The sequence below is a fragment of the Pithys albifrons genome, chromosome 1, assembly GCF_047495875.1.
Source record: "Pithys albifrons albifrons isolate INPA30051 chromosome 1, PitAlb_v1, whole genome shotgun sequence".
In the NCBI taxonomy this organism is placed as follows: Eukaryota; Metazoa; Chordata; class Aves; order Passeriformes; family Thamnophilidae; genus Pithys; species Pithys albifrons.
In genome coordinates this window covers 12,908,062-12,930,392 of record NC_092458.1, presented here as the reverse complement: position 1 = coordinate 12,930,392, position 22,331 = coordinate 12,908,062, and the positions used below count along the sequence as shown (strand labels likewise).

The window sequence follows — 22,331 nt, the reverse complement described above, 5'->3', positions numbered from 1 at the left end:
CCCTTCTAGCCATATGGTGCTTGTCTGACTCCTCAGTCCACTGCTGAACTCCTTCCCTGCTGGAAGAGATCAAGCCATTTTATCTGGTTGGATGGTATGATACAGGTGTAAAGAACTATGCACTTCATTTTTGGAAACGACATTTCACCACAAGGTTTTCAGGTCTATTGAGAAAACCTACAGTACCAGGGGGCATGAGCCAGATCACCATGGATTCATTTCTGCTTGCTGTTTTGATCAAGAAAATGAGAAGTCTGATTTTTTCATATATCTTCTGGAATATATTTTTAGATGCTACACCTGCAAATGATAAAAGAGTCTTGTGGCAAAAAAAAAAAAAGAACGGCATGATTGATAGAGCTGTGGTTTTACATACTTTGAATTTTAGTGGAGTGAGGAGACATTCTACCCTTAAACTTATGCTATCCTGCATTTCAAAATAAAAGATACTAAAAAATATCTTGCTGCATGAAAACTTGGCAGAAAAACAAGAGTTGTTATTTTACCCAGTAAAAATCAGTGGCTACAGAATGAAAGTGTTCTTCACCAGCTAATCACATAGAACAGGGCTATGTTTCAGTAGTTTTGGTGGCTGATGAGGGCATCACATGTTTGAAGTACTGGTGCTCTGCTTGTGTTTATTCAGACTTTTTGTTTTCTGCCATTCTGCAAGGCTGGCCAGAGTCACCTCTGGTGTAATGCCATCCTTTACATTAGGCCCATTGCAAAGCATTGTGACATGTAGTAATTTTGGAAAAGAGTTACAGAGTTTTCAGCATTAGGAATGATGTGCTGGGGCACCATTTTGATTTAATGGCCTTGGTGAGCTTGTGTGAAAGTGGAAATGCAAAGGTTGCAGGGACAAACTTAATGCTTGTACTCAAGAGCTGGAGCAGGTATTGAGTTGGGCAAGAAATGTCTTGTGTTGCCTGATTTCAGCTGCTGCTGTTTGCCCAGCATGGGAGCAGCAGTGGGATGTGGTGGGAGCTGCCTATGGCCCGGGGAGGCAGGCAGTAAGAAGGGAGAAGTCAGAGCAAAATTGTACTTCTGGCTGGAAAAAGCAAAGGATAGGTGATGCCTCAGATTTCAACAGTTCAGCTGTGCTTTTGTCATATTTAGGTTTTCTTCGGTTTTATTAGGATTTTTCATTTGTGTGTTATCTCCTTGACTGTTCTACTGTTTTCTGTAGAGAAAAGAAACTTCCTGGGTGTAGTGCTACAAACATATAGTATTGACAGCGCTCCTGTATTTGGGATTCCTGACCATTGGCACTCTGTGACAAAATTGCTTAGAGCTGACCTAAATGATTACCTGAGGTAACAGGATTGTACTGCTATCTCTTGTGGACCAGCCTCTGGAAAGAGATGTAGTGAATTAAAGGTGCCTTGCACCAGCAGAGGGAAGGCAGTGGGCTGCTCTGAGCCAGAGGTGTGTGGACTTTGGTGGCTTCAGGGAATCATCTCCTGTTTGTACAGCCCCTGTCCGGGGGAAAAGCAGCCCAGTGCAGCACTCTCGTGCCAGGCAAACAGAAGCCACCAGAAGTGGCCAAATGGGGGCATGTGTCCCCCACTTACTGGACTTTCTCTGGGCCTGGCTGTGTGAGCTGACAGGGCTGCCTGCCCACAGGGCTGGGTGGGCAGCATATGTGGGCCAATGAGGGACTTCAGCAAGTAGAGGGTTTTAATAGTCTCTGTTGACATAAATCTAAATGGGATTTTTTTTTTCTCCAGCAGCCTTGAGTGTAGCTAAGTCTGTACATATTTTGCTGAGACTGAAAAGGCATTTCCCTGTGCCCAGGACTTCTTCCTGCCCAGTTTCGAAACACTGCTGCAAAATAAGGAGGTCGACAAAACTGACAAGAAAGTGGATTATAATAGAAGACAAAGGTAAACCTAAATATAGGTGCCATGGCTTCTTGCTTCATATCTAGGAACAGACGGTTTATTCTCAAGCTATTTGCAGGCTTGAATATCCAGATTTGTACAGTGTACAGAGTTGGGGTGCTCAGTGGTTTTGACAGTCTGACCCCTTAAGAATTATTTCAGAGAGGTTATTTACATGTGAGAGAGATTACTTACAGCCACGTTGCCTATGAAAATTGCCTCACGTATGTGTGGGCATACAGGTGCATACGTACCTGTGCCCAACACAATGATAATCACTTTCTGCCCATACGGATCACAAGGTTTGGAGACATTGTCCACACAGGGCAGCGCAAAAGCTCCGCACAGGTGCTGCAAGAGCAGAGTATGTTCTCACAGTGACAGTTTGTTTTTGGAAACTCAAAACCATGAGGAAGCAGCATTGTGTCATGCGTCCATAAGGTCTTGCACAGATGAAGGGTCATGCTGCCCAGGAATATGGATGTGTTCACATTGAGGCCTCCCCATCCATCCATCTGTCCATCTGTCCATCCATCCCTCCCTCCCCAGCCCCAGCTTGGCAGACAAGCCAGGGGTGGCTGTGGTTGTGCCTGTCTGCAGGTGATGGGTTGTTTTTCCCCCAGTCGCTGCAGGCACAGAAGGGAGCAGCGGAGCAGCAGCTTATCAAGCACTTCAGTCTGGTTTGCTGTGTAACAGCTTATGAGAAAATGGCTGCCTGGTTTTCCAGCTGTATCCCAGGGATGGCCATGCAGGAGAAAATGAGGATCTGAGCGTGAGAAATCTCTCAGCAGTTTCCTGGGCCATTTAACATTTATAAATACACTATGAAGGATCCTTTTTCTTTCCAGGTATCTGCCTCGCTTTAGTCCTCGCAGGTTTTCCGTTCAGTTCAGCACGGTGGGAGGAGGGGCAGGAAAGAGACATTCTAAACCCTCATCAGTGCTCCCAGGGAATCCTTCCCAGATGTGGGTGCACACACACCTGTATCTCATCTCTCTCTATATGCACATATAAATGCATGTAAATACAAGGTGAAACTTCAAGTTTGAAATTTTGTTTTCTAAGATGTTGGAATCACTTGCTTTTTAGTGATTATATTAATGAAGTCATGTTTTCTTAAGTATTTAATGCTTCTAAAAACAACTTTATTCATTTTCTCACCATCTGAGTGACACAGCATTGCATTATAGGTAGACATTATGTGTTGTGAAAAAGAAATGCATACAACTCTTAACACTGAAGTATGTCTAGGCCAAGAAGGTTTTATTATTAGTAGAGAAAGGATCTGCACAAAACAATTCCCCCTGAATAACCCACTACAAAATTCTCTGCTGTTCAAATTCATTATGCCATTATTAAGTTATTTAACAAATTGTTCTAGGTTTTTGCAGCACTTTGTTTCCTTCCATTCTTCAAATGATCTTGATACTTCAATGAATTCATTCTCCCAATCCTGTTGGAAAAGGCAGAAGTGGCATAAGGAATTATAAACTCTTAAGAGAGCAAGAAAGTCACTTACTTGGAGTATCATGAAAAGTGTTTTAAAAGGAGCTATTAGCTCCTTTGGCAATTGGGCCTTTAATATAAACTACTGTCTCATAAATTCTGGTAGATTTAGCTGTGCTGGTTTAAGATGTGACAATCCTCTGTTGTATTCATCTGCTGGGCTTAATCCTTCATCAACTGCTCAGGCAAATGCAGTCTAGCCTGCCTGTGTCGGTGGAAGCAGTGCCTCTGGTATCATGTAACCCCTTCTGCGTGGTAGGTCCTGCCTGGGGACTCCTAGGGCTGAAACACCAGAGCCCTTAACAGCCAGGCTCCTAATTGTCTGAATCTGTTTATGGTAATAAGGGAGAGAAAAAAAGAGAGGGGGAAAAAACCAACCAAACAAAAATTCCAGTCAGAGCCAGGCATATTGCCTTTAACTGTGGGCTTTCCTAGCAGCTTCCAAGCAGTGTTCCAAAAGTGTTATTTTCACGTAGCTACTAGCAATATCAATAATGTGGCACAGGTGTACATAGGTTTCTTCTATTCCCTTGAGTAGGCTTTTCCTTTTCTTCCCTGTCATTCCTTTAACACAGTAGTGCAATAGGTTTTTCTGCAAGGTCGTTGTTGCTTTTGAGCATAATCACAGTTTATGCAGTCCAAATCAGAGTTAAAGAAAAGGGTAGTGCACTTGCTGTATTTTGTAATGAAGAGTTGTAGAGAGAGAGACATTTTCATAGAATCATAAGAGTGTTAAGGGGTTGTGATGGACCTTAAAGATCATCTAGTCCCAACCCCCGCCCCCTGCCATGGGTAGGGTTACCTCCCACTAGACCAGGCTGCTTAAGGTCTTATCCAGCCTAGCCTTGTACACTGCCAGGATTGTGAGTCCCTTCTCAGTTAAATATAGCACTGTGAGATCTGTGCTGGAGCACCTCTGTTTCTGTGACTGCTACACTGCACATCAATTCAAAGCATGACAGTGCCCATGTAGCTATCCCTCTTCCACAGGTCAGCTGTGCTGCCTCAGTGTCTCTGCAAGCCCAAGGAAAACACTTCACCCTGCAGCTGTACCAGTCTCAAACAGAAGATGTGTTCTTGTGAATCAAACTCGCACTGTCTTTCGTTTGTATTCTTTAAAACTGTCAAGATAACCTTTTTTTTTTTTTTTTGCTGGTTGGGGAAAAAAAAGGCTTTTTCAAAGAAAAACACATTCAAATTGTGTATATACCAAAGGAATAGGAGGAATACTATTGTAGGAGATACTACAGTTTCACATTTATTCTTCTGCTGTTGTTTCTTTACTAAGAACTGGAGCAGAGTAGTCTGCGAATGGGAAGACAACTGCAGGTTTTGTTTTGAAAAGCCCTTTGGAAAGAGTACCTGTTTCATATTGCTGTGCCAGCATGGAAGCTGGCGGAGCTGCCCCTTCCCTCTGAGCAAGGCTCCACTGCAGTGCTTTTTGGAAAGGCTTGTTACCAGACTGCCTGCTTTCATTATGTCCCTTGTTTTGGATGGGTCCCACAAGGTCTGTGACAACAGGAATTTGGGCAGAGTGTGATGGGCTGATCAGGTGACTCTAGGAGGTATTCACTTTAAAAAAAAGAAGAACAAATAATTTAATTAAAAGTGCTGAGCAGTGTTTGTTTATTGGCTGTAACAGCACTGCACAATGTGAGGTTTTGTACAGAAGCCCAAGTTTGCATGGTTAGCAAAACAGTGCAGCTTTTCCAGGGTGTTGCTTTACCTGGGCCAGTCATACTTTACTCCAGGAAAAATTGTGGAAAGTAGCATGTTATGCAGTATTCAAGCCAGTATGAGTGTGTCTGCAGTGTGGCCTGGAGACAAATTCATTGTGTTCTGTTTTTCATCCCAATACATCCATCCCTTATCTCTGATTTTATTCTTAAATTATAACTTCTAGGAACGGGGATTATCTTGTCTCTTTTTTCATCTGAAGTTTTCTAGATTTTAATATAATCGTGCATATAAGATTCATGGTTAGCATTCCTAGGCAGCAGTTTAATAGAAATAATGATACTTTATTATTAATCAAGGCTTCCTGTCTCCTATTATATCTTGAAAACAGCTGGCTGGATTGGCTGCTTCTGAGCTTCTTTATACTGATATTCACTGGCTTGTAATACTGAGGAAAAGAATAAATAATTCAGATGGGGCTAGGAGTTTTAGTTTATTTTTCTAAAAATGTAGCAACAAAGTGGGTTGAGCATTAGGCCATCTAATACAATTCCAAATATTTTAAAGAAAACTTACGAGAAAGTGTTATTGATGTTCTGTCTTGCTGAATAAATATTTCAATGGACTGATAATGTGGAGCTGCTCTGGAGAGATGTCTGCGAACATTTTTGTTATACAGTATGAATACTAGGCTGCTGATATTAGGCACTAAACCCAACCCACTGTAAAATGTTTACAATTCTTCATTCTCTATGTTCTAAAAATGGAGCAGCTTTCACAGTCCTTTATTCTTATATAGCTTCTCTTGTTCCACACAATCATACCTAGAACTCAGCAGCTTGCTTTGCTGGCCTGACATGCACACTGCTTTATTTTTCGATTTCATCAGTAATAGGCTTTTCTCAGCATGTAATGGTTGCTCCACTGACATAATGATGGTTACTCCTTATTCACACAAAAAATCTAATTAAATGTCTCTACAGTTTCCAGTCTTTACGGTGGGATTATAGAAATGTATAAAATTATTCAGATTAATAGTTTTAATTTCTCAGCACTGTATTCCAGTTTTTCTTGAAATAGAGTATATATTTGCAGTGCTACTTTAGGGTGTAATGAGTCTGATATATCCATCCACTGGCTTCTGTGTTAGCTGAACTGTGAAGTCATAAGTATACTGGGTGCATTCTGACTTCCACAGTGAGGGGAAGAGAAAAATGGAGCTCTCTCCAGGACTTGTAAACCCTCTTCAAGAGTATCATGGCCAGAAAAAGGGTCGGAAAAGGCCACATCTGCCTTTGTCGTTGTACCTAGTGCTGTTTGGGAGACAGTGAGTCCTTGATGGTAAAAGCAGTGCTTTCTGTGTTTATGCATGGCATCTCTGCTAGGCCAGAAGCAGCTCTCCAACGGAGACAGGTCATCAGATCTGAAGGTCAGACCTACTTAAACTTTTGCCACTGGAGTTTAAGCTGAAGTTGATGTTATTCCTCCTTGCCTGTCCGTTTTGGCAGTGAAGTACCATCTGTCAGCATCATTTGCTTTGGTGGAAACTACTTTTCACATCTGATACCTCGTCCAAGGCTAAAGGTTCCTAACACCTTTTGGCCCCAGCCACATATCCACATGAGCCTTGTGTTGTTAGCAGCAGGTAGCTGAAGGCTTTTTAGTTCGTATGGTTGTAGTTTCAGAAAGGAATAGGCTTTGTTATATTGTTTGTGCAGAAGTACGGCAGATTTAATTTCAAAAGGTGGCATAAATCTACTTTAAGTAAAAAGTGGCCACTTCTCTTAAAATGTAGTTACCCAGGATGCTTTATTAAAGCATGCTTTTGGGAGAGGTTCTGTTTGTTGGTGCTTCATTACTTCTGAACCTATGAGAAAATAAAACTGAATTGCAATCCTTTTTATGGGGCATAGAGTTTTAAACTAAGGACTGGGGTGTTCCACCCTTCAAGAGGAGGGGAGAATCCAAGAAGGGGGCACCAAATAAATGCTTGCTGTCAAAAGGTATGACAAAAGTCAGAGAGTATGCTAAAGGTTACAAAGTTTTATTAGTAAATTATATACTTGGCATGGAAATTTGCGTAAATTTGTCCCTGATCTCTGAGAATGAGCACATGGCAGTGAGTATGGATAAAGGGATAGGGTGAAAGGGAAGAGAGAGATATGAATTAAAGAGGGGGGGAGAGAAAGAAAGGAGGAAAAGAAGGAGGAGATCATCAGTCCTGGTTCCAGCATGAATCCACCTGATGGGATGTCCAGGGTCCTGAGAGGGCACATGTGGATGGGCTTTGTTGGGGTGTCTTTTTATAGCTCAGTTTCCCTGCCCTGGAGATCAGTCTCTCCCTTTCTATGCAAATTAGTTACAAGGTGCAGACCATTCTAGACAGTTCTGAGAATGGGTCCAGGGCTTGATCCCACCCCTGTGGTCCATGCCTGCTTTGCAACCACATTCCTGTGCTTGCCCTGTACTGTGTTGTGCTTATCTCCTTGAGCCAAAACAAGGATGTTTGTCCCAGGAAGGTGCTGCCCCTACTTCCGTATGGCCTTCTTCTCCAGCCACATCCTATCCTTTGTCATAGTGTGTTATTACCAACAATCCTTGGTTGTTATTACCAACAGTCCTTGGTTGGCTCTACAGCTGTTGGTGTTTGAGACGTACACATTAGCTCCTTATCTTCTAGGCTTCTACAAGGACACATGAGCAAGTTACTCTAGGCTAGCAAGTTATTTCATGTTGAGGAATCAGTCCTATGTTAATTTGTGCAACTTTTCATGTGCCATGGGTGTAGAGTATCTTCACAGATACAGCTTTCTCTTCCTTCAGGTTGTAAGTTACAGGATGTCTACAGAACCTCAGTTACTAAGCCTTAAGATGCAGGGACCCAGCTTAGGGAGTCCTACTGCTGTCAGTGAGAATCACAGCTGTACCCATGCACAATAGACAAAGAACATACAATTTCCCAGTTGTGACAGGGAGCAGAATGAAATGTTTTATCACAGATGTTCTGAGGAGGGGTATCTTCCTGCCTTTCTGGTAATTGGGCAGTTAAACGTTGTTTTTATTGTTAAATTGGATAAATGTGATCTGGAAGTAGCAGAACTAGAAAGCATCAAACACAATAATGTCACTAGAGTTGGTTTTCACACTAAGACTCGTAGACCTGGATTTGGACCTCAAATTCACCAGTGAAAATCTGGAATAGCTTCATCTGTAATTCATTTGAGTCTTTCTAGACATACTTCATTGGAACTGAGCGAAGGCTCAGCCAGCCCACTCCAGGCTAAATGGTTCACCTGTTTATACCTATGAACATGTCCATCTACTCACCCACTGACACAGTTTCCTATGAAGCCAAAAGACCGGCACATTTTGTAAAACGTGAAAATCTTGACATTCACAACTTCTGACAGCCATGACAAATAAGCAGCCATATCCATTACCCGTCTCCAGAGTTATCTAGTATCCTTTCTTTATGCAATTTTTACAGTACTTTTTTTTTAATCAATCTTCTTTTCCCTTGTTATTTATTATTCATAACATTAATAAGAGTTCACTACTTGGCTTTTATTTTCATTGGTGTTTTGAATATTTTAACACAGTAAGTGTGCTTGCTTTGTTTCCTTGCTGTGGATGTTTTGGTGCTTTTCTTCACCTTGTGTTTTACAGTTTTATCATCTAGAAATATTATTAAAGACATTATATACCTTTTCTTCATCCTGAGACATGGTGCATCTGTTGACCTTCAGGGCATATTGCCAGGGCCATCTGGTTTTCAAGGGAAGTGGGGGTTGGCAAGGAGTGGGGGAGGATTTAAGGCAGAAGGAGATATTAGGTTACTCATTTATTATTTGATTAAGGTTTTGCTTTGTAGAAGGATAAGAGTGACTGGTACTTTGTTACAGTGTTTGTCTTTTTATAGTTTTTGTTTTCTCTTGTGCTTTGTTGTTGTTGTTTTGAAGTTGTGCTGGTCTGGGGAAGCTCTTTGTGCATGTGCTGTCTTTATCAAAATAAACAAAACAGTGTGGCCCCAAAGTGCTGAGGTGTTAACCAGTGCTGCTGTTGTAGTCTGTCAGTACCAGGATTAAATGATACCATTTTGGACAAGTTTTAGTGGCCAGTGAGGAATTAATATCAACTGCATCTCAGCCTGAGAAAATTTCAATCTAGAACAACATTTTTGTTCTGAAAAAACACTTTCCCCTGTTTTTCAGAAAGAACCTGGTAGTCTTTTTTAGTGAGTTCATAGCCCATGTATAGTAGATGTCATTTCTTCTCTTGTCCTTCCAGAATAAAGGAGTCTGACCTGTGTGTGGGTTTTCCTGGGGGCTGGCGGCAGAGCAGGAGAAGAAGGAATGTTATCAGCTCTTGGTGTTCCCTGTTTCCAATATGGCCACAGCAATTGCTGTCCAGTGGCTGTGATACATAGTTTAACATTTTTCTTTTCTCTAGTGCCATTAAGAAACCACTGGCTGGCAACACAGAATATAAACCATTATTTTTTCTTTTATTTTGACCAGGTGTGTCATATATTATATTATGAAATACACTGCAGTGCATAAAAAGCTTTGATTTTCATATGCTAAAAGCTGTTACAATTAAGTTACCCAAAGCCTTACACATGAACTGAAAATATAGTGCACACTTTCTTAGGAGGAGAAAGAAGAATTATTTTAAGTAAAGTTACAGAATAAAATATTGTTTCAGCTGAAAATAAGAAACGGGTTCATTACAAGAGAAAAGTTTAAGCTCACGTGGTGGAATCATCTACTCTAAATTAACAAGGGGCTAATTTCAATTGAAGAAGAATTTCCTGCATCAAATCATTGTGTCTTCATATGTGCAAGTTCTGAGTGATCTTTTTAAAACCCTGGAGGAAGGGAGGTGTGGTGTGCGTGTGTGTGTGTGTGTGTGTGTGTGTGTGTGTGTGTGTGTGTGACTCCTTCTCCTCACTCTGTAATCTCCCATAACTGACCCCTGCAAAAGAAAATCCCAGATGCAGGAGTCTGCTGATAACCTGTAACAAACCAAGTGTCTGTGTTACAGTTTTGACAATATGATGATATTTTTGTGCTTAAGAATGTCCACAACACTTATTAAATATTCAGTTTTATTGTCAATCTTCTCCAAGGATTTACTTTTCCATCCTGGCCACCATATTTTATGAGGACATAAACCAGTTGAGTTACATTCTTACCTTACAAATAAACCAGCATGTATGATGAGGAAAGAGTGGAAGGAACAATGCATTTTGTAGTGTTTAATCAGTTCTGCCTGAATTTGGAGAAATGGACAAATGTGGGGGCAGGGGAAACCCTAACTTCTGTGAGGAAAGAGAAAACTAAGTAACCTCATTAGGAAAGTTTGCTTAATCCATTGTGGGGTTTGGGATATTTCCTGTTCAAGTGTATTATCACTTGAGTCTTGCTCTTAGACCTTTTCTCTGGTTTCTTTTAGATAAGCTGTAAATTTCATAGTGAGGAAAAAGACCATATAGAAGTATCATGTACAATTGATGTTTTCCTTGTGACCTGATGAAAGCATTGTAGAGGTTCACCTAAATAAAATGCCAATAGTGACTACCCATTTCCCTGTGGGGGTTGCCCTTTTTTTTTTTTTTTTTTTTTTTGGTGCAACATCAGAGAATAAAAGTTAGCAGGCTGTTGTCTTTACCCTGGGATTTCCAATGGCCATGATCAAAAGCCTTTCTCACGAAGTCACACATGGGTGCATAGAAATTCCACCCAAGGCTCAGAGCTGCCTGAGTTAGAAAGCTTTCAGGACTGTGTAGCTTTTCTTCAGAAAACATGTTAAAACATTAAACATCTGTCAGGAGAGCCTTTTGTTTGGAAAGCTTCTTGAGGCACACTTTGGAATTTTCTTCCTTGGTTTGTGTAGTAAATGTGAAATAACCAGCAGTGGTGTCACATGATTTCAGCAGCTCGGGGGGATTTGAAGGTGTTTGAGAGACCAGGCTTTCAAAGAGTTTCATTGTGCCTTAAAGTATCATAAAAATGCAAGTTTTGCTTTGTTAACAACATAGAGTAAAATCAGACACAGTAAGAACATAAACAAGCGAGGAATCATGTTATGTTCAGGTGACCATACAGTACAAAAAGTTTAACATTCAGAATTTTATTTTACAAAACAGAAAGCTTGTACTGTAGTTTAATCTGCTCCTCTCATATTCTGTGGATCAGATCCTCACATTCTTTGTATTTTAATGTGCTGAATTCCTGTCTACTGCTTTTTTATTCATGCAGAAATGCTTACAGAATTGTAAATTAAATTTTCTGCATGAGACATCAACTAGATCATTAACTGAATTCCAAGCATAGAGCCAAATCTTATCCTGGCTACACCTGTAATGCTGATGGAATTGAAACAGGTGTGGTGGCAAAAATTTTTACGTGGAAAATCTCAATTACTTTGGTTAGCCATAACAGAGTAAGTCTGTTTTGACTTTCAAGTCCAGGATGAATTTGCAGGATGTGAATCTGGAATAACACTGGTAGTCTGAACAGATTAAGTGACAAGTAACTGGAGTGCCTTAACTGTAGCCATTCTTCCCATTCATTTTCGAAGGCATACCTGAAGGAATAAAGCACCTCAAAGTTCTGTTGGAATTTAAGAAGTGATTTTATTTTTTTGTCATTAAAATAGCACATCTTTGGTTTCTTACCAAAGAAATGTTTTTATTAGAAAATGGTCATCATTTCTAAAGTTCTGAAGAATATGAAGGACCTTAGTGAAGTAGCTTGATGGATGTTTATAGAAAACATTTTCCCAATAGAAGAAAAAACATTAAAAGAACATGCAGATTACTAGTTGGAAATGTGTTAAGTAGACAGAGGCCCTAACATGCAAATAAGATAAAGGAGGTTAGAGAAGGGCTGTGAAAGACTTAAAAAAATAGACACTGGAACAGGTTGCCCAGAGAAGCTGTGGATCCCTATGCCTGGAAGTGGTCAAGGCCAGGTTGGATGTGGCTCTGAGCAACCTGGTTTAGTGGCAGCTGTCCCTGACCATGGCACAGGTTTTGAAACTAGATGATCTTTAAGGTCCTTTCCAAACCATTCTGTGGAAAATAAAGTTACTTATATAAATTTCGGGGTGGGGTTCCAAGTGTATAGGTTAGGGTAATGTTATCAAGGGTTGCAAGTCTGTGTGACAAAACAAGATGACTGTGATGTTGACAGTACTTAAAGAGTCATAGTAGTGTAGCAAGTAGGACTGCAGAGCAAAGGAAGAAAGAGTACTTACTGAGTGTTCAAAATTATTCTGGAGAATAATCACATCAGAAATGGATAAGGATTCTGGCCTTCTGTATAGAAGAGCCAAGTCTGGAGCACAGAGTATCTGTTCATAAGTGGTAATTAAAATCAGTTTTGACTGAGATTTCCCTGTGCCTGCAGAATAAGAGAGCCAAGGAGAGAGCATCCATGGAATGAGGTGCAAAATGCAATTAATGGTGAATGAAAGCATTTAAAACAAAAAGTAATTCCATATCCTTTAAGAAGAATGTAAGAAATGAGCAGTTTCTTCTTAAGTTGAAGCCACGGTTATATGCAACATTCATGTTTCAGTTGGTGGTTTGGTTTCTTTCAATTTCTTTACAGTAGAATTGAATTCAAAAGTAGAAAAGCCAGTATACTAGAGTACTTGAGAAAATGTTAGATGTTGAGTAAAAAAACCTTCCATCTTCTGATAGACATTTTACATCTGCAGTTTGTGTTGATTGCAAAGGAAAAATTGCTTGTTTTGCCATTTATGAAGTGATACACTGGAATTAAATCTCTGTTAGACAGGAAGAAATTTTGAACAAATCAGTATATTAATTTGGATTTGCAGAGTGATGCTGCTGCATAGCTCTTTTTCTTTGGACCCCCCCCCCCCCCCCACACACACACATATATGAGAAAGAATAGTAGAAGACTGTATTTGTAGTCTCTTAGCTGTATTCCTATTACTTATTAATATAGTTTCTTTCGGGTGAGATCATCTCACCTAATTTCATGGGTTACAGGGATACCAGGTAACAGAGGTGTCTGTCTACCTTGGAGCCATCCCTGACCCAGGCTCAGGTGCTCCCAGCAAAGTGCCTCTCTCCTTCTGGGGCAGAGCCTCACCAATCAGGTGTATCGTGCTCCAGAAGTGCCCGTCTCCTAACTTGGAGAGGAGCCTCACTTGGACATGTGGCTGTATTGTACCTGTCAAAAAGACATCAACCCAGCTATTGGCTTCTGCTGCATTTCCCTAACCTAAATAAGTACTCCTTACTGTCTCTTAAATACTTAGTTTAAAATTGGGCTGGACTTGCATTCATTTTATGTGTTTTTAATCAGCTATGCCTGCTGGCCAAGGTTTTTATTTGTTATAATTGATATCTGATGTTATGATTTTTCTGAAATTAAAATAACCTGTTATAAGATACTCACTAAGAGAATAAAACTAAGGTAAACTTTAAAGCAGAGAGAAGACACTGAAGAACAAATATGGGTTCATTGTCAAAGCCTTTCCAAAGCCAAAAATGCTGGAAGGGTATTGAGTGAGGTCAGTAGGGAGGAGCTGAGTGGCTCTAGGCATGTTTATAACTAATTTTTGAAATACTACAAGTGTAACTCACATTATAAATAACCATATGTTCGTTAAAAAACTGAAGAAGGAAAATCTGGGAAAAGTTTGTCCAGACATTTATAACTCTTTTTAAGGGCAGCTGATTTTTTCCATATGATTTTCAGACTAAGAAACTATTTTCATCTCTTGAGGCGGCTGATTGTTGAGAGCTGCACTGAAGGAAAAGAGCAAAGTTATCATCCAAGCTTAAATGCAAAACATAAAAACATTTGGCTTTTAAGCTAACTGCTGGTTGCTTGATGGAGCTTTTACTTTACAGTGGAGGTCTGTAGCAAATCTTCACTGAAAACTTAGTTTAGTTGGGTTTTTTTCCCAAAGTGGTGGTTGAATGCATGAACAGAAAAGAGAAGACTGTGCATTCTGCCTGCCAAAACGAATTGTTCAGTACATACTATGCAATTCATCTTCATCTTAAAAAATGTACTGTTTTTCTATTTCTAGTTTCATATTCAGTCATAATATAGATGCATAGGAAAAAAGGGTAATGTTTATATGAGTGTGCAAAGAAAGTGGATTTATAAAGTAAGAGCAAGGGTAGTTCACAGTGGAAAAAACTGGAATAGATACAGGTTACTCTGCAGACACGTGTAAATGTCAAGTAGAGTTTGACAGCTGGTAAGTTGGAGACATAATTTTAAAAAATTCCATACATATACAGACTCACTTAGTGTGAAGAATTGGCACACAGTGAAATATGAAGGTGAGGGGCATGTGGGGGGGATTAAGGCAGCTGAGTTCTAGTGGAATCTGGAAGCAAACAAAAAGACCTTTAAGACAAAGACAACTATAGTGGTTGCTCTGGTGTTACATAGTTGTTGATGTGTGGTATAGCAATCTACAGTAATGGGAGGAAGGTTCTTAATGCAGTTTCCCATTCCAGACAGCCTCTGTAATACAGAAAAGAGGAAGGTGTCAGAGGAAAACTTGTCTGGAAGAGACGAAGATTTCTATTTAATGGACTAGTCTGTGTGACAGCTCTTTGTTAACTGAGCTAAATTGTTGGACATTATGGTCAGTTGAGTTAAATAAAGGCACTTAGGGGAGATCCAGTTTTAAGCAAGAATTGGGATTTCTGTTAAACACAATTTCTAGACATTATTTTTTTATTTACACATCTCCTGAAGTTTTCATAGAAAATCAATTATATATATACTTGTGTTCTTTAAATACTACTTCTGTATATATTTAGTTTTGGATTCAGTTGAGATTACAAATAGAATGTCACTTGGGTGTGACCCAACAGAAGGGGAGATTAGTTTGGTAGCGTAAACTATTTCAGGAACTGAGCTATGCATTTATTTCTGTATCTTTGTCTTTAGTCTTTTGCTTGGATTTCTCTGGGTGTTTTCTTTGTAGTTGTGCTTACCTTTTCCATTTTTTAAGACATGTTTTTTAATCAATGTCCTGTAAGTCTGACAGTTGAGCCGGATACTCTGCTTCCACACCAGACAGTTGCTACATCAGGAGAAGATTCTGCTGAATCACGCTAATATGAATGTCTTAAAAGAAAATATTTGAATGTTCACTAGAAAGAGAACAGGGATTTTTTTCAATTCATATGAAGTACAAAATCACAGCCTATAATTCCTGTCCAAAATTGGGACCTACAAACTCCTGAATTACTATTTGCATCGATCTGATGAAAGTGTTACTCAGGCAGTATTTGTTGCTGGAGTTTTCGAGAAAGTCATCAACTCAATTGTGAGAAGACTAACTAAGTATCTGGATCTGGCTAAAGTAGCAAACCCGCATTGGCAACTGTAGCCTTTTCAGAAGATGAAGGGCTTTTCTTGATTTCTGCTTATCAATTTAGTGACTAGCTTAAAGATGAGAAGCTGCTTGGGAGATTACTAGTCAGGAAAGCCCCTACTTTCTCCCAATGACTTATTTACTTAGAAAACAAAGAGAGGTTGAATTCTGTTGTTTTTGAAATCATGGAGGACATAGGGACCAGAAATGCTCATTTAATTTCTGAAGTTAAGGATAATTTCTCGTGTATGTATTGAATGGGTTCAAAACGCAGAACTGTTTAATGTCATGTATACTTTATATAAACCTTTATTAACTGGTAAAACACTGTTTCAAAAGATTCTATTGTATTTAAAATAGGGATCTTTTTTCTTCATTTTAATTTAGGTTTAATTTTCAATTTTAAAAGAATATGATCCTGTATATAAGAAGGGGTCATTCATTATTTTCTAGCTAAATGATGTGCAAAAACAGGAAATGTAGTTTAGTACACATTATTCCATAGGTATGTATGTAACACAGTTTAATGGTAAGCAAGTTGCAGGATTGAGTTGGTGAGACAAAAAAAATGAAATAAGTAATAAATTAGATCTGAAACATGCAGGTTCTTTTCATGTTACCAATAGGAAGGAGGGAAAATAGTGTTTTGGCTTTTTGCAAGATTGAATTTCAGCTAAATGCTTCAGAAAGTATAATATCAAGAAGAATCAGTTACTTTATAAGTGTTTTCCATTTGTATTCCTGGCTGTTCCTCCTTATTCAGAGTTGGTATTGTTACACTGTGCATGGGTTAAAGTTGAATCTGTGTTCTGTAAACACACAAGTCTTTAAACATGAAATACCAGAGGCCACCACAACAGAGGTGTGTGAAGAGCCCATGAAGTCTTCCGCATATATCAGTGGCTTGATGTGTCATCATCACTGTTAATTTATTTATTTAACCACCTGAAATTGGCTTGTTGGACTTCTGAGTTCATTTCTTGGACTGGTAGGAAGTTTAAGGTGTTTCGAAATTCAATACTGGAGAATTTCGTCAGAAAGGAAGAATTGTTGAAGAGACGTAGGAACTGTGTTGCCTTTTCTCAGTATAGATCTGAGCATCAAGTAGGGTGGCAGGACAGCATGGGGAAAATTCATACCCCTTCACATGGATCTTTCATGTGTTGGTGCCATCAGCGTTGGATTGGTAAAATCTTCAGAAATGGCTTCATACAGTCAAATTTTCCCTATAAACTGAATACTTTAATGTTGTTGCTGAGAGTTTTGTTTTAACCCCATAAACATGTGAACACAGGGAATTTAGGAAAAAATGAAAGGAGAAGTGACTGTTGGCTGCCATTATTATGGAACAAATATCTGAGGTTAATTTTAATTCCCCTAAACATCTGTATATATCTTGTGTATTCACAAGTCTGTGTGCACATTTTATCGGGTGTGTTATAAAATACAGAAAATTAGTCTTCTGTTGGAAAAAGGAGATCTCTTTCTGTCTTCCCTTTTCCGTCCTGCCTTGTGCAACAGTTCCCTAAGCCTAATTCCCTTTTATGTGGTATTGATTAACAGCCATGCTGAGTCTAGGACTGTCAGAAGGACTAAAGGCTATTTAATTATTCAGCTGGAATACAATGGAAGGCAGTGCAGCAGCAGCTGTAACATAAGACATTGGTACTTCATCTCCAAAATATAAGAATTGTTGAGTAATTCAATAACCCAGCAATAGTGTTCTCCTTCCTGATTTGAGGGAAATTTACAGAAGTCTAAAGACTGAATGTTTGGAGAATGCATGAGTGATGGGCTGGGCTTGTCCTCAAGATCACTCCATACTTTGGGTTTGTTCTTGGGCACAATGCCAAGTAATTATACTCACATGAAAAGAACACCATTTTACCAGAGGTACAACATTTCTAAAGTCAGATTTTCAAAAAGAAAGATGTGCAAGAGCGCTTTCCTTGTTATTTGTTTATGGGTCTATTCACCTCTACATGTACATGGAAGTTTAATGTTTGTTGCATGCATACCTGTGCGTGAAAATTCTCATCCACAGCTTCAGTGTGCAGATTTATTGTGGAAGTGTTTACATGTTTGTCTGGTTCAAAAGAAGGAGTTGAATGTTAGAATCTTTTTCATATTTGGAACAGGACATAGAAAAATTAAGGACACTGTGGTATTAAGCCAATAGAGTTGAGATACCTAACTCTGATTTTGGTTATTTTGTCCCATAACCTTTGAATGAAACCTGCCACAAATCTATAGCATTATTATGCATTAATGTTCCACTAAAGCACGTCCCGGTGTCTCTCAGTACTGGAATCATGAGGAGGTCCCAGAGCTGAAGCTGTTGGAGGCTGGGAGAATACCCCTGTGTCTGTGCTTTGTCCATACGTTCTTTCCTAGATAACTACTTTTTTCATGGTTAAAGAAGAGATACTGGCTGAAGTGGATGTTTGACTTGATGTAGTAAGTTTTTTAATTTAAAATTTGTTTTTAATATAATCTTAAATATTCTGTGTATTGTGAAGAATGTTCATAAGATATGTAAATTAGAACACAAATAAGACATCTTTTAATATGAGATTGTAAGTTACATTTTGTCTGGACTGAACTGTAAAAAACAGGTTAGTAGAACAAGATTTCTTAAATCAAAAAGTATCAATAGCCTTTTCTGGATTTTTGCCAGCATGTTTTAGTTAAGCATTGGGAGCAGTGGTAGCTTGACCCAGAGCAATATGTTTCTGTCATTAATATCCAAAAGCTTGAATGTGATACCATTCATTTCTGTGATTTGCCAGTGATCACAAAAAACACCAGTGTGGTTACGTTTAAAGGGTTTTGGGTTTATTTATTTATGTGTTCGTTTTCTGTTTTCAATTATGGATGAATTTTTTTCCCTTGCTTGTGGTGGGTAGGGTAGGAAAGACAGGAAAAAAATAATCCAGTAGCTAGTTCTCAGTTTTAAAAATTCCTCATCTTAAAAAATAGTCCTCTTTACAGATTAAGACTCATTAAGACTCATCAGAGCAGAATGGAGATGTCAGAAAGAAACAGGTTCTGGGCTTTCTTGTAAAACAGTTTATTACCCAGTCTTTCCACCACATGAGTAGATCTTCACATCTTTTATTCTCAGTTGTGTTAATGTTTTGGAGGTTTTAGTATTGTGAATAGAAGGCAGCTCTCCACACCAGGGTTAAATTGGATCAGTTCGTGTAGTCACAAGGCAGAGCGGAAAGAGAGTGAATTTATGGGAAAAATCAATTGTTGATATGCTGAGTACAAATTAAAGCCCCACTGTTTATTTAAGAGATGATCTTTACTGTGACTGGTGAATGCATCATGAACCTAAACAATGTCATTGTTTCGCTCATTAAAGCTAGAGCAGTGAAGTAAACAGTGTTCTGGTAGCACAGCCCATGCCTGTGCATAGCTGCTTTGAAGGAGTTAGAAAAAATAAATCATTTTAAATTCATTCTTTGTTGCTTCCACAGCTAGACCTTAATTAATTGGTACCTGATCAGGATAGCGCAGGCCAGTTGCTAAATCTGTAGAGTGGCTGGTTATCTGTCCTGTCCTGTGCTGTTTAGTCCTTTCATATTTATACATGCCTGCATGGATGTTTTTAAACTGATACTGAACCTACAGTGCAGGGTGTAATTCTGTTATTTCACAAGCACAAGTCTAGTTGTAGAACAATTCACTTGCATTGGATGGCATTTTCAGAACAATGATTAGAAAAAGTTTCTCAACAGTACCATTTGTTTAATAACAGTCGTCACTAAATGCACAGATACACATGGTCCTATATATAAATTCCATATTATAATAGAATAAGTCTCCCAATGCTGTGCATTCAGTTTGATTATTATTGCATTTATTGAATGGTTAAGGTTACTCAGCCTTTGGCCTTGAGCCGTTTTAGTGTGCCTCAGGTGGTAAAAGCAAATTGCATACAAATGTACTGCTTGTCATGTCCTGCTGCTTAATTTATTCTTTGGAGTAAGTTAGTCTCATAATAGGCAGGCACATCACAAAGTAAAAATGCACTGGACAGAGTTGAAATATTGGCCTTGTAAAGCTCTTGCCTATGCCAAGTCACTTATCTTTTGTAGAAAGTAGTACATATTGAAATTAATGGCATGCTTCTGCTTTAAAGAATTTTGCAGATTGTTTGGATCTGTCAGCAGACTCCTAATGAAGTGCCCCTTCACTAGCCCCGTGGTGGGTCTGCATTGCCCTCTGATACTAATATTTGAGCCCCCTTTTTGTGGAGAAGTGAAACACATTGGTGGAGGGATGCCTGCACCTGAAAATGCCATCAGCAGTAAAGTCAAACATACTCATTACCTTTAATAGTAGTGACAGTCTCCAGTGCATTTTTAGGGTCATGGAGTCAATACAATGCAATTTTTGTGATGGTTTATTTTTAACATGGTATTTCTGAAAAGCTACACCAGTGCCTCCTTTGGAAACAAAGGTACTCTTGCCCTGCAAAAACACTCTTTGGTTACATAATTTTGAGCAGCTTAGCAGCTCACAAAAAGAAACGTAGGAGAAACAGCAAGATCATTTAACTTCTGTGTAATGAAGAACTTCATTCTTCCAAAGTGTATGTTGCAATGCACACAAGAGAAATTACTCAGGGCTCAACCATAGTTTATGTTGCTAGAACCTTGTAATAGTATTAGTTAATGACAGATACCCTGATACTCAGCTCTGGTCATAATGGTTTTTATTACATTACACTATATTCTACTGTCACTGGGTGCATGATGTCAGGTTTTAGAAGGAACTGTCATTTTGGATGGCTCAGTATTTATCTGTTGGCTCTTCAATGAGACTGTGTGCTATATCTCACTACATTCAGTAAATCCAAAATGTATTTGTTGGTCTGTATATCTGGCATTTTCTATAGAGGATGGATTCAATCTTATTAGACAGCTGCTTTGATTTCTTTGATGGATTTTTAATACTTTATGCCCAGAACGACAAAGTGTAGTTCTTACTATTTTTTGGTGACCAAGCCTGGACTACTAGAACATCCGGTCTATATAAATAACACAGTGTCAAGATCTAGTAGAAAATCTTAAAATTTAGTGATGAACAGGAACATTTTTCTGAATTTGGCATGCTTTTTGGTAGTCCTGATATCATAGCGTCAAACCTTGGATGAGTTTTTACCTTGCAAAATGTGAGTCAGTAGGGCCTGAACCCAAATGATTTTATGGAACTAATTTCCAGCCTTAAAATGTAGCAAATATAACACACTATTTGTTTCATTTGCAGTATTACTTTGCAAGTCTGTCCAGTGTGCCTTTTGCACAGACAGTGTATTCATTTTGGCTTATGAGAATGAAGGGAAAGGATTTGTCACTTGCAGTCCTCTTTGTTCAGGATTCACAGCTTGTTTTAAGGACATCCGTGGGTGTATATGGAATGGTGACTTTCATATTTCATTTTCCGTTTTGTGACCATTAGTAACCACAGATAAATTTAATCATACTACTCAAAGAATACAGAAAGCTGTACAGAATGCTAATAAAGTGAATCATGAATTTTTCAGCTCTCAGAGGATGCTCTAAAAAGAATTTGATTAATCACTGTGCTAAAATAATATAACACCTTGAAATAGACTTTTACTTTGGTGAACATCCTCAGATAGTGGTTTAGTATCAAGACTGGAAGGCAATAGTCTCCATAAAGGTCTGGCCCAGTAATGAGTTGGCTGCTGTGTTAATCACTTTAAAATCACTTAGGATTTCCATTATGCTCATCTTCTACTTAACTTGGTGCAGTACACATGTGTATGCACTCAGCACATGAAACCCTTTCCTAAATTTGGTGACGTTTTTATTAGTTCACTCATCTATGACACGAAAATGAAACCTTTGTCTTCTCAGTAAGGAAAGTTGCTGTTGACACATTTCTCCAGACCTTGCCATAGTTTTGTTTCTACCTAGGCAGAGAAATGATGGTTCCACACTTTGATACAAAAGGGTTGTGTGGAGGTTTTGTGTATTACAGTACCAAGAACCATGGCATGTCCCCCAGCAGTGTTGGCTCTGCAGCCGGCGGGCCCAGAAACACAAGCATGGGTTGCCAGTACAGCCTCTGTCACGAAAGCGACTCCATCACTCCAGTAAATCCTGAGCCATCTTACTATGGAAAGCTGGCAATTTATTAATTTTTCTATTTCCCCTCTCCCTTTTGGGTTTTTTTCACTTTGCAAAAAATGCTCTATAGGGAAACTGGTAGCAAAGCAACTGGTAATTCTTTATGACGAACAACGTGGAAGTAACAGGATGCACTAGAGGCTTTCTAGAACTACAGTTTAAAAGTAAACATCATGTATGATCATAGCATTTAAGGCTCCAAAACAGGTTAACATAAGTGGCACTAAACATATTTACAGGAGTAAAGGATAAATGTAAAATAAATCTTGTGGCATCTTAATGAAAATTAGATTTTGCAGGGTATAGTGAGGTAGAATTGTCTGAGGGATTCGTTCCATTTGCTGTTAATGCTCAGCTCTCATGCTTTGGGTTTTCTGCTCTGAAAGAAAAATATGAGTTCTGTAGAATAATCCAGCTTTTCATTCTATTTTGCAGCCTTGTCTAAGCAAATGAATCTGATAATTCCTTAAATGGGAAATTTGCCAGCTGAGAGAAACCTAGAGGGCAACAAATGGGCAGTGATGACAGAATGTCTTGAATGCTGAGAATGTTGTTTTGATTCCACACTGTTTAAAAATATATTTGCCTAGTGGAAGGTAAAATGTTACACAGACAGATAACACAGGAGATTTCCTTGGCTTTAAACACACACACACACACACACACACACACACACACACACACACGCACAAACACAGTGTTTGTTTGGATTTGTCTT

The 22,331-nt window shown here is 39.0% G+C and overlaps 1 protein-coding gene across 4 annotated transcripts in view; it reads left to right on the top strand.

The window, feature by feature from the left end:
* TBL1X (transducin beta like 1 X-linked) overlaps window positions 1–22,331 on the top strand; it is a 197,314-nt gene that overhangs the window by 71,825 nt on the left and 103,158 nt on the right. Inside the window, exon 3 of one of the 4 annotated variants that reach the window (XM_071564605.1) lies at window positions 1,734–1,886. The exons of 2 other annotated variants lie outside the window; for them this stretch is intronic. The gene's annotated coding sequence lies outside the window, so the exon portion shown is untranslated. Of the gene's footprint in view, window positions 1–1,730; window positions 1,887–22,331 lie in introns of all 4 variants that reach the window. One more of the 4 variants, XM_071564692.1, reaches the window with a different exon arrangement.